Source organism: Gorilla gorilla, chromosome 16, assembly GCF_029281585.2.
Source record: "Gorilla gorilla gorilla isolate KB3781 chromosome 16, NHGRI_mGorGor1-v2.1_pri, whole genome shotgun sequence".
NCBI lineage: Eukaryota > Metazoa > Chordata > Mammalia > Primates > Hominidae > Gorilla > Gorilla gorilla.
In genome coordinates this window covers 14,823,084-14,835,596 of record NC_073240.2, presented here as the reverse complement: position 1 = coordinate 14,835,596, position 12,513 = coordinate 14,823,084, and positions in this window count along the sequence as shown.

Genomic DNA, 12,513 nt, shown 5'->3' with positions numbered 1-12,513 from the left:
GCTTTTTGATGCACTTTAGTTTGAAACTGAGTCCCTTATGTAAGGACTGTCCTTAATCTCAAAAATGCCTTGTTAGAGTGTTAAGCAGTTTTGACATGCAGTGGTTCCACAAATACAGTGGTTTACTGTCCTTATATACTGTCTTACACCATCGTTCTCTCCATCTCTCTTGGTCACTACTGTCTGCTGTCAATCGTTAATCACTAGATGCCAAGAGCTTACTGAACAAAAGCTTGGCAATCAGAATAAACGGGGAGGGAAGGACCTTATGAATCGTCTACTTAGCCTACGAAATGGCAGGTTTAGTTCTTCTCTTCCAAAAGATACAGGTATATCACTGGAATTGTACTTAAAATTAATAGATGACTAGCTAATATATACTTTATATGTACTTAACATTTAGATCAATCTTATTTAATACTTGGAGGTTAGAAGAAGCATCTTTAGGGGAACTGTATAATATTCTGTTAGCATTTTCTCTGCATTTTTAAAAATCATTTCAACTCAAACACTTATCAGCATCATGAAATCAGTAATGACTCTTAAACAATTCAACATAAAGGTTTGAACTCTGCACTAGATGTCTCTTTAATTTTTTAATATTTAAAATTTAGTTCAGGCTTTTCTCACCAGGTGCCTTTAGTGGTGACTAAGATAACTGACTTCTCAATTGTTTCTCTGAAATAAGTGTTGCTGTGGGAATAATTTTAATGTTCAATGTGATATCATGGTGGAGTTTTGTCTTCTAAAACATTAGAAGCATTTTAAATACTAAGAATCAAATATTTATAGATCAAACACTTGTGTTTTAAGTATTATACGGGACCTGTTTACATATAGTAAATGTGTATGTATGCATGAGTTGTTGCTGAAGCCGACAAGCATATTTACATACATGCATTTTCCCTGTGCCATCATAGTTGCAGTTAGAGTTCCAGTACTTGTAGGCTCGCCTGGGAGGCAGATTAGACCCAAAGGTAGACATTTTTCCCTTTCCCTGAAGCATGATGGTGGGAGTTGATTCTTTGATTTCCTTAGTACCAAACGTTAAGGCTTTTGTAAAAACAAAACAAAAAAAACTAAGAGCTTGGAACATTTAAAAATTAACGCTGCTACCATCAATTCATCAAATATTTACTTAGAACCTTCATACATTAAGATTCTGGTAACCAATACATTAGAATTTATTTCTTCTGCATAAAGTAAATTTTCATACACTCGACCTACTGAGACAGCAAAGGTGTCCTAATTTGAGGCATTTGTATAATGCCTACATAACTAAATGGTAACTAAAATGGGACAGCATGGGGCAAGACCTTGTAGTTCTTCACAGACTATTTGTCATCAGTTTCTCCAATTAATTTGCTGCATGAGCCAAATAACCATAATTCACCTTTTGTACCCACTGGAGGCATAATTAGAGAATTAGAGGGTGTAGACAGAGGTTAATGCCAATGACAAACACAGGGCAGGATTTATTATTATTATAAAGGTCATTACATACAAAAGATTTTCTTTAAAAAAAAAAATTCCTAATTCTAACAAAGGGGATCAACCAGAAATGAAACTCACCTACTTTCTGAAGTGACACTGTATCAGAATAATCCAGATTTCAATATAACATTTTGCCACCCACTGACATTTAGATGAAGGACTGCCTCTCCGGAAGAGTTCAGAACATATTCAGGGGTGAACCTAACACCAGGGAAGAAAGACTACTGATGAAAACATTTTTCCACTTTGAACAAATCTGTAAACTACACCTTTCTTTATAGAAAAATGCTTGGAATAGTCACTGTAATATTTAGCTGTGGATAAAAATTTGTGAAAATAAATACTTTTGAATTAGAAAAAGCAAGGAAGAAGAATGGGGTTGATAGGATGTATATTTAAAATAGATTATCCAGGAACAACTGCACTGTGTTTTATATATGTGTGATAATATATGTATAATTATATATCACTATATATAATAAATATATCTTTATATCTGGTGCAGGTGAGTAAATAACCCATGCAAATATCTGGGGGAGGAATAGTCCAGGCACTACAGGAAAATCAAAAAGGCCAATATGACACAAGCAGAGTAATGACAGAGTGATATGGAGTGAGGAGCAGATGAAATAATAAGAAAAGTAGGCAGGTCGTTTTGAGGGGTATGCTTCTCAAATTCTAATTTGCATATAAATCACCTAGGTTTCACATTAAAATAAAGATTCTGATTCAGGTGGTCTGGAGAGTTTATATTTCTTACAAGTTTCAGGGGATGCTGGTGCTACTGGCCTGTGTATCACACTTTGAATATCAAAGGACTGGAAATGCATGCATGGTAAGGAGCTTTGGGATGTGAGTAATGTGGGTTGAATTGTGTCTTCCCCAAAAAGATGTTCAAATCCCAACTCTCAGTACTTGTAAATATGACATTACTTGGAAATAAAATCTTGCCTAGTCAATCAAGTTAAGTGGATTCAGATGGGCCCTTATCAAATGACTAGTGTGCTTGTAAGAACGTGGATATTTAGAAAAAAACACAGTGGATAAAGTATGTGAAGACGAAGGAAGAGATTGGAGTCATGTAACTACAAGCCAGAGAATGCCAAGGATTGATGGCAACTGTGAGAAGCTAGGAAAAGACAAGGAAGGATTCTCCCCTGGAGCCTTCAGAGACCATGACCCTGATGACATCTTACTTTCAACTTCTAGCCTCCAGAACCATGAGAGAATAAATTTCTGTACTTTTAACCTACTCAGTTGGTGGTAATTTGTTACAGTAGCCTGAGGACACTAATACCTTGAGTGGGATGGAGAGTGAAGTCATTGGAGGGTTTTAAGAGAAGAATGGCTCGGTCTGACTTATTCTTAAAGAATCACCCTAATTGCAGAAACTAGAATAGACTGAAGGCAAGGGGCTACAGGGAAGTAGGAAGACCAGTTAGGCGGCTATAGCAGTAAACCTAACTGGAGAGTGGAGAGATAGTGGTTTGAATCAGGGGGGTAGTGATGGTGGTGAGACAGGAACAAAATCTGAAGATGTTTTGAATTGCTATTGATAAAATTTGTTAACATAGTATGAGCTATAAAAAAATGAGGGTGGCTGGGAATGGTGGCTTACTCCTGTAATCATGGCACTTTGGGAGGCTGAGATGGGTGGATTACCTAAGGTCAGGAGTTTGAGACCAGCCTGGCCAACATGGTGAAACCCTGTCTCTACTAAAAATACAAACATTAGCCGGGCATGTTGGCGGGTGCCTGTAATCCCAGCTCCTCAGGAAGCTGAGGCAAGGGAATCACTTGAACCCAGGAGGTGGTGGTTGCAGTGAGCCAAGGTCATGCCATTGCACTCCAACCTGGATGACGAGAGTGAAACTCCATGTCAAAAAAAAACATAGAATGATTTATAATACTTTGGGTAGAAATCTAGTAATGGGATTGCTGGGTCAAATGGTATTTCTGGTTCTAGAACCTTGAGAAATCACCACACTGCCTTCCACAATAGTTGAACTAACTTACACTTCCATCAACAGTGTAAAAGCATTACTATTTCTCCATATCCTCTCCAGTGTCTATTGTTTCCTGACTTTTTAGTGGTCGCCATTCTAACTGGTGTGGGATGGTATCTCACTGTGGTTTTGATTTGCATTTCTCTAATGACCAGTGATGTGGGAGATTGGTCAGGGTGGTGGGAGAAGCTATAAGGAAAGACGCAAGCCTTCTTGAAAGGTTGGAAGGTCTTGCAAAAGCTTCATGAGAGAATAAAGGTGAAGGAAGAAAATTCTCTTTCTCTGAGGCTAAGGGTGAGAAGTAGGTGCAAGGAAAAGTAAAGAAGTTTATCTAAATAGGCTTGTTTACTTATGTCATCAGGAAACTGACTTTTGAACTTCTGAGCATGAGACTGCTCCCTGTAAGAGGGAGCAAAAATGTTAATTACCCAGCAATTGTGTTGACTCTAGGCCTTGGACGTTATACCAGTACTGAATAAATACAAGCAGCTCTGGCTTATCGAAACTGCTAACTCTCCTCTGCCCCTAGTGCTCGCAGCCTCCTAGCCTGCTCTTACCCTGTATATTTGCATCTGAGTACTCCTTTCTTCTGTTGCTCAGCCAGGGTCTGCAGGATGGACCTGGCACAGTGATGATGAGCATTTTTTCATATGTTTGTTGGCCGCATAAATTTCTTCTTTTGATAAGTGTCTGTTCACATCCTTTGCCCACTTTTTGATGGGGTTGGCACAAGCACATGCATGTTTACTGCAGCACTATTCACAATAGCAAAGACTTGGAACCAACCCAAATGCCCATCAATGATAGCCTGGATAAAGAAAATGTGGCACATATATACCATGGAATATTATGCAGCCATAAAAAAGAATGTGTTCATGTCCTTTGCAGGGACATAGATGAAGCTGGAAACCATCAGTCTCAGCAAACTAACACAGGAACAGAAAACCAAACACTGCATATTCTCACTCATAAGTGAGAGTTGAACAATAAGAACACATGGATACAGGGAGGGGAATATTACACACAAGGGCCTGTCAGGGGGTGGGGGTAAGGGAGGGATAGCATTAGCAGAAATACCTAATGTAGATGACAGGTTGATAGGTGCAGCAAACCACCATGGCACATGTATACCTATGTAACAAACCTGCATGTTCTGCACCTGTATCACAGAACTTAAAGTATAATTTAAAAAATAATAGGGCTGCCAAGGGTATAAACAGGGTGTTTTGTGGCTTAATAACTGTATAACTATAAGGATGGAGTCTATTACCTCCTGATATGAGGAACATGATGAGAGAAGGTGAGAATGGGGAAGATGCTGGGTAAGTGGGGAGAATAGTAGAAGGAGATTAAGAGCTCTTTTTGAGGTATGTTCACTTTGAGATGCCTATTTTGCCTGCAAGTGGAGATAGTAATTAGGCTACTTGGCATAAGTCTGGAGTCCAGAGCATAGGTCTCCACTGGAGATTTATCTGAGTTATTAAGAGAAATTATGATGTTTGGCAAGCATGTCCTTAAGTTGTGAGATTAACATCAAGAAGGACAATCATCTACTTCTAAAACATGGTGTTCAGTGTCACTTATTTGAAAACACACTGGGCCATTATTTGACCTGTGACAGTTCTGACATTCATTCTAAGACTACCAGATATGAAAGTCAGGAGACTGATTATTTTCTTTTTTGGTGCTTTTCTCACTCTAAACTTCAACTTTCCATATCATTAAAGCCACTAAGGTAAACAATTAGCCTAAGAGGTATATTCATTACTTTTTTGCTGCCTTTAAATTTGATGCCTCATTGTAAAAAATATGACCTCACTTGTATTTGTGTGGATGATATTTTAAAAGATCACACTGGGCAGAGAATATGGACAATTTCATTATTTAATACTTTAGACTAATGCCAATCATTCAAACATTAATTCTTCATTCATCTGTCTTGTCAAAGAAACAGAGCTCATATTGCATATGTGAAATATCACCTAGTGTCTATTTCAATCGTATATATTTTCTGTTTGTATCTTAGAAAAATTATTTCACCTCAACAAGCATATTGCTTGTTGGAATTATCTGGATATAGTGACAAAATAATTATTTTCATCAACATCTGAAGAAAATGCCTATGTATCTGTTGGGATGGGAGGTGGGATGGAGAGGTGTGCAGTTGTCTAGCACCACTTGTGGCTGGGAAGGTATGTGTGTCTACAGTAACAGAAAAAATCTATTGTTACCACAAAGATTCCCCACAGCTCCTTTAAAAATAAACCTGCCATCTTGATCTCCATCTGCCTGAATCTTTGCGTATCTCTCCCTTAGTTCAAAATTCTGACAGAGAATAGAAGCATATTTATCAATCCTTCAAGCCCCAGTAGAAACATCAGAGGGAGAAAACTTACCTATTTTGAAATGGTTGACCAATTCTCAGTGACAAAGCTACAGTTGCAGTCTGATTTTCTTGTCCATTGCCAAGAAAAAATGATTCAGTCTGACTCCAATTTATAAGGGCAAGTTGAACAGCAAGAATCCTACTTGTAGAGATTCTTCTTCTAGGCATGAGGAATGGTTATTCCAGGTAATGGATTCCTAATTTGCCCTTCTGTGGAACTAGATTTGCATGACAGATGACAGAATATTTGTCACCTTTAGATTCTTAAAAAATTAATTTAAAGCCATGCTATTTCTAATTGTTTTGGCTTATGCTCTGAAGTTTTTTTTTGTTTGTTTTTTGTTTTTTGTTTTTTTGAGACAGAGTCTCACTCTGTCGCCCAGGCTGGATTGCAGTGGCGCAATCTCGGCTCACTGCAAGCTCTGCCTCCCAGGTTAACGCCATTCTCCTGCCTAGGCCTCCCGAGTAGCTGGGACTACAGGTGCCCGCCACTACACCTGGCTAATTTTCTGTATTTTTAGTACAGAGGGGGTTTCACCGTGTTTGCCAGGATTGTCTCGATCTCCTGACCTCGTGACCCGCTCGCCTCAGCCTCCCAAAGTACTGGGATTACAGGCGTGAGCCACCGCGCCCGGCCCTGAAGTTTTTCTAAGGCTGCCAAAATTGTGGTCACCAACATAATAGGTACCATTTTTCCATTATCCAGTGTAAAATATATAAAATATGTTATATAATATAAAACTTAATATACCTGCTGGTGCATATAGCTTTAATATCATATAAGCTATATGAAAGCACAAATATGCATTTAAATTCAACATTTGCACAATGTTTCCTTTTTTCTTTTTTTTTTCTTGAGACAGAGTCTTGTTCTGTCGCCCAGGCTGGAGTACAGTGGTGTGATCTCGGCTCACTGCAACCTCTGCCTCCTGGGTTCACGCCACTCTCCTGCCTCAGCCTCCTGAGTAGCTGGGACTGCAGGCGCCCGCCACCACACCCAACTAATTTTTTGTATTTTTAGTAGAGACGGGGTTCACCGTGTTAGCCAGGATGGTCTTGATCTCCTGACCTCGTGATCCGCCCACCTCAGCCTCCCAAAGTGCTGGGATTATAGGCATGAGCCACCGTGCCCGGCCTGCTTTTAGCTCTTACAATCGAGGGTATATCTACTTATAAGGGTGGATTGCAATATGCATATATTTGAAGAAACCTGATACACATTGCTTCATTTTTTCATACAGCCTTAAGCAGATTATTAAATTTACCTTTTTATTTGAGTACTAACACTTTTCCTACATAGTTAGAGAGAGCTGTTTGCTCAGTTAATGCAGCAAAGGGATGAGGGTAAGAATGTGTGACAGTTAGCTCATTCTAATTTGCTTATTGATTGGTGGACATATTCCCTCAATTACTTGACCTCAGCTCCTATATTGGGGCTTACATTAGGTGAACACCCAGGGTCTCAGGGCTCCATGTGGGTGTTTGAAATCACTTGTCTAGATATATAAAAGAGAACAGGATATACTCACCACTTGCTTGGACACATTTTACTGCCAAAACGGTTCATTTACACTGGCCAGTGATGCATTACTTCTTGTCCCTAAGCGTTTCTCAATCTGTGTTTTGTATCTAAAATACACCTTTTTCTCCATAATCTTTTAAGTTGTCTTTTTTTGCTAGCATTGCTTATAAAAATCTCATTTTCTCCAAGAAATCTCTCTTGAAGCTTAGAAAAACAAAATTGGGGTAATATTTTCTAGGTAAATAGGTACAATTCTATAATTCTATATTCCATGATTTGTATTAAATATAATATAAATATCGATACATATTCTTTGTCTTTCAGAATAGGTATGTTATGTTCATATGTGTCAGGTTGGATCAGTATTTAAATTTTACTACTGAGATAAACAAAGAGTTATTAGCAATTTTTAAAAGTTGCTGTACAATTTGTCATATTACATTGTGCTTCTTAATGACAAATATGTCCAAGATTATATTGGGAGATGCCATTTTCTGTACTTTATCCCCAGATTTGGGAGTGATACTTATTACAGCTTTCAGAATTTCAAGAAATAGTAGCACTACTTTTAACTAGACTAAAGTCGTTTGTTTTTCTTTTGTATAACTTTCTGGACATTTGTAAATTCACAGGAATTCTTCCTCAAATCACAAAATGCCTACCTTCTAATTCAATTGGGAGGTCAGATACCGGTTTAATTCTGGAGCCATATGAATATTGCCTGAGTTACTGTTATAGCTGAATATCACGCAAATGTGGAAGAAGTCTATTGAATCAATGTCATTTTATACATGGAAATAAGCAAACAATTGTAAATAATATGGAATATTAAAAATCTTTCTAGTAAACCAATGTTTGTGCTTTTCAATTGTCTTGCTAAAGAAACATAGCTTCTTTAGCAAGACGTAATATACCATGATGGAAAATATTGTGCTGGAAATACAGAAAATAACAAATTTTGAGTCTCAGCTTAGGTTATCAGTTTCCTAGTCGTAAACAAATGATATATCACCAGTGAAATTTAGCTTTTAGACATCAGTAAAGTAAGAAAATAAGCCTTGTTTACCATGAAATTTGATGCAAAAATTAGGTAATATTTAACTGGACTTATATGGACTTCTTTTTTCAAGAAACAATAAGAAAATGACCTGAAATAGTATAAGTTTTTATTCATAAGTAAAATTATTGCTAATTCACTTTACAATAGTCTACTTTTATTAATGGTGATCCTTGCATATTAAGACTTACAATCCTATTAATAATTGCTCACCTACAAATGACATTTGTCAAGGGATCAAAGTCTTCATGTATCACATAAAATATGATTATAACAAAGTAAACCAGCTGTATGCCTTTGATCACTACATCAATATCTACATCTTTTAGCTTCTATTTCTGTTCCATTCTGCCAGCCAAGGGTCTTTATAAAAATACAAAGGAAAATGAACAGCTAGTAACACATTTGATGTGCCACCCTGATGAACTTCAGAATGCTTAATATCATCTTGTTTAATTTCATGTTTCAAAAAGCTTCTCAATGGCAGGATCAATTACTTTCAATCTCCACATCAGTCAGCCCAGATGGTTCTCATGATTTGCTAAGGATAGCTGCAAACTGAACTTTGTGAACCCATGATGCATATTGTGTTAATCCTTGATATGGAAGGATCCTTCTGCAGAATAAGTGGAGCTGAAAAGGTGTGCTTACTTTCACAAACTGAATGTTATTTAAGGAATAAAAGGTATTCTTTAAAGTGTTAAATCCAGATGAACACTGAAAAATACAGTCTTCAGAAAAATCAAGTGATTTCACTTCTGCATTCATTGCTGAAATGAGAACATCATTTCATTTCTAATTCTAATTTGAATTTTGATTTAAGGTTAAAAACACTTTAGGATTGTTTTGTATTGCAGAATAATCTGTAGCTTGTTCTGTAAACACTAGTTGCTAGGCTAAAACAGTGAGTTATATTTCTTTGTGTATGATACTATTCCTTTATTGTCAATTTTTCCTGAACTCACCAGTAGAATATATTTTAATTTGAATAATTTAAGAAGCAATGTCACCAATATGGATAGAACAATAATTTCACTTTTGTTACTAATTTAATTGAGAAGGTGATTTTTAGCAATATCCATTTCTATTTGGTTGTGTTTTTGTCTATTTCAATTATTTTTTATATTGGAAGTAATTATGAATTTTAATTTTCATACAGCCCTCTTATCTTTTACTTAAAAAATTTAATGTTTAATGAATTTGGAGGGAGGGCCAACCTTCATTCTTAAATTTATTTATATATTCAATGGGAAAGCAGTACTATTCTCCTGAATGTTCAAACAAGCAATGGAAATTTGCAAGAGAGAAATAATTTAAAATTTTCATCACATTATATTGAAATTTCTTCTTTGTTTCCGTTTTTTCACCAGATCTTGAACTCTTGAAGATGCATTGCCCATAGATGGTCTTCATTAATTTAAGCAATGTTTTCAGGGCAGTTATTCTGTGAATATGCCTGTAGGATTTAACTGGTCTTTGAATTATGGATATTATTTGCAGAGCTGGAGAGGAGAGTGAAGGACACTATATAGGTAGGCAAACATCTTGAAATTTTGAAACATTGTGTAATTATTTTACACATAACTGCCTGGACATGACCAACAGGTATAAGAATAGAATCTGTTGGTTGCTAAAACTATACATTTTTAGTTAATGTCCAACATGTACCAATAGATGCCACTGAAGATCTTCTATGAAGTTCCTCCTAAGAGTCATAACTGGTGAACACAGTTCATCCATGGGGAATACAGACTATAACTTACTAATGGATTTAGGAAGGAATCTACCTAGCATTTTTGGGAAAATGTGAATAAATCAACCTGATCAATGTGGTGGGTTCCTCTAGAAAATAGAAAAATCAGGTTAGGCTAAGTAATGTGGAGATTTGAGAAGATAGATCTGGGGTGATAGAATATTAGATATAACAAAGGCAGTCTCTTCAACTTTACCAAGTTTTTCTTGTCATTTTTGCTGGTGTCTATCAAATTGTATGTGACTGCTTGCTTTCAATATGGCAAATGCATCTTCAGAAACATTATAACTAAGATAACTTTTCCAATAGAGTGCAAAATGTGCATCTCTAGAAAGGTTTACTCAGAGAACTCTGGCAATACAATGCCACATACATGCAGCGTTATGATCTTTAGTTTGATTTCTCCTTCCCTTGACCCTGAATAGGACTCTACAGTCAAGGAAGTTGAATGGAGAGGGAATTTGAGACGTCAGGCTGTGTTTGTTAAAAGGGTTTTATGATGTCTTCTCTTTGAGTAAATACACTGGCTATTGTATCTTTCTTCTTTCCTTCCTTCCTTCCTTCCTCCCTTCCTTCCTTCCTTCCTTTATTGTATCTTCCTTCCTTCCTTCCCTCCTTCTTTCCCTGTTTCTTCCCTCCCTCCCTCCCTTCCAGCCTTCCTTCTTTCCTTCCTTCTTTCCTTCCTCCCTCCCTCCCTTCCTTCCTTCGTTCGTTCGTTCCTTCCTTCCTTCCTTCTCTCTCTCCTTCCTTAACTCCATTCTTTCCTTCCATCCAGAATTATTTTTGAGAAACGCTGTGATGTGTCAGTTGGTAGCACATTCTCTGGAGCTGGTTGCTTGGATTAAAATCATAACCCTTCCTCCTATTAGCTATGTGACCTTGAACAAGCTACTAGGCTATAAATTAGGACTAATAATGGCATCAATATGATCCTGCTATAGATTGAATTGTATGAGTTAATGTATGTGAAGCATTTTTATATGGTAAGAATTGGATAAAATACAGTTACTATTTTATTTATTGAACACTTAGCATTTTTTAGCTTTTTATTTTGAAAAGATCATAGATCCACAGGGAGTTTCAAATACAGAGAGGTCTCGTGTACTATTCTACACAATTTATTTCAAGAGTTACATCTTGCATAATTTAGTACAATATCAAGACCAGGCATTGACATTTATACAATGTGAATTCATAGGTCTATGCCAATTTTATCACGTGTTGATTAATGTGACCATTATTAAAATTAAGTTACAGAACTCTTCCATCACTAGAAGTGTCTTCCTCACATTTTATAGCCATATTCATCTCACATTCCCATACCATCACTAACCTCTGGAAATCACTAATCTGTTTTCTATATGTATGTTATTTTATTAAAGTTATATACATGAAATAATATGCCATGTGTCCTTTTGATATTTGCTTTTTTTTTACTAAGCATAATGCCCTTCAGATCTATGCAAGTTATTGCATGTGTCAAAAGTATATTCTTTTTTATTTCTGGGTAGTATTTAATCATATGGATATACCACAGTTTATTCAACCATTCACCTGTCCAACATCTTGGATGTTTCCAGTTTTTCTCTGTTAGAATTAAAGGTGCTATGAAAGATATTAAAGATCACATATAGGTTTTCGTTTCTCTTAGATAAATTTCCAGGGCTGCAATTGTTGGATCTTATTATAAATATATGTTTAGTTTTTAAAGAAACTGATAAGTTATTTCCAGAGTATTATAACATTTTACAATTCAAATAATGTATGAGTGATACAGTTTCTTCATCATTGCCAGCTTTTGTTGTCACTATTTTTATGTTTAGTTGTTTTAATAGGTGTGTAGTTACCTAGTATTTTGATAAGAGCTGAGGATACAAATTTGAGTTGATCAAGAAGTCAAACAAATAGAAAGCAATCATTAAAGATTACAATAAAAATAAACAAAGTGAGGAGACTGCTAGTAACCAGGGAAGGAACTTTAATTAAGGTATTTCAGAAAACTTCTTAGCCGAGATTTCAAAGAACAATGATCTAATTTTACAAAAAGCCACAGAAAGCTTATTTTAGAAAGAAAGAGAAACACACACAAAATTCTAGAGGCAGAAAAAGGGTTGGCATATACAAAGACAGTGGAAATAATTAAGAATGTTTTGGGTGTGATAAGAAAAGAAGGGAAGTGTATGACATGTGGTTGGAGAGGTAGGTAGAAAACATCAAGCCAGGATCTATGGTCATTAAAAAGAAGTTGGAAATTTTTCTTCATATTAGCAGAGGAAAGCCAAACAAGGAGTTAAA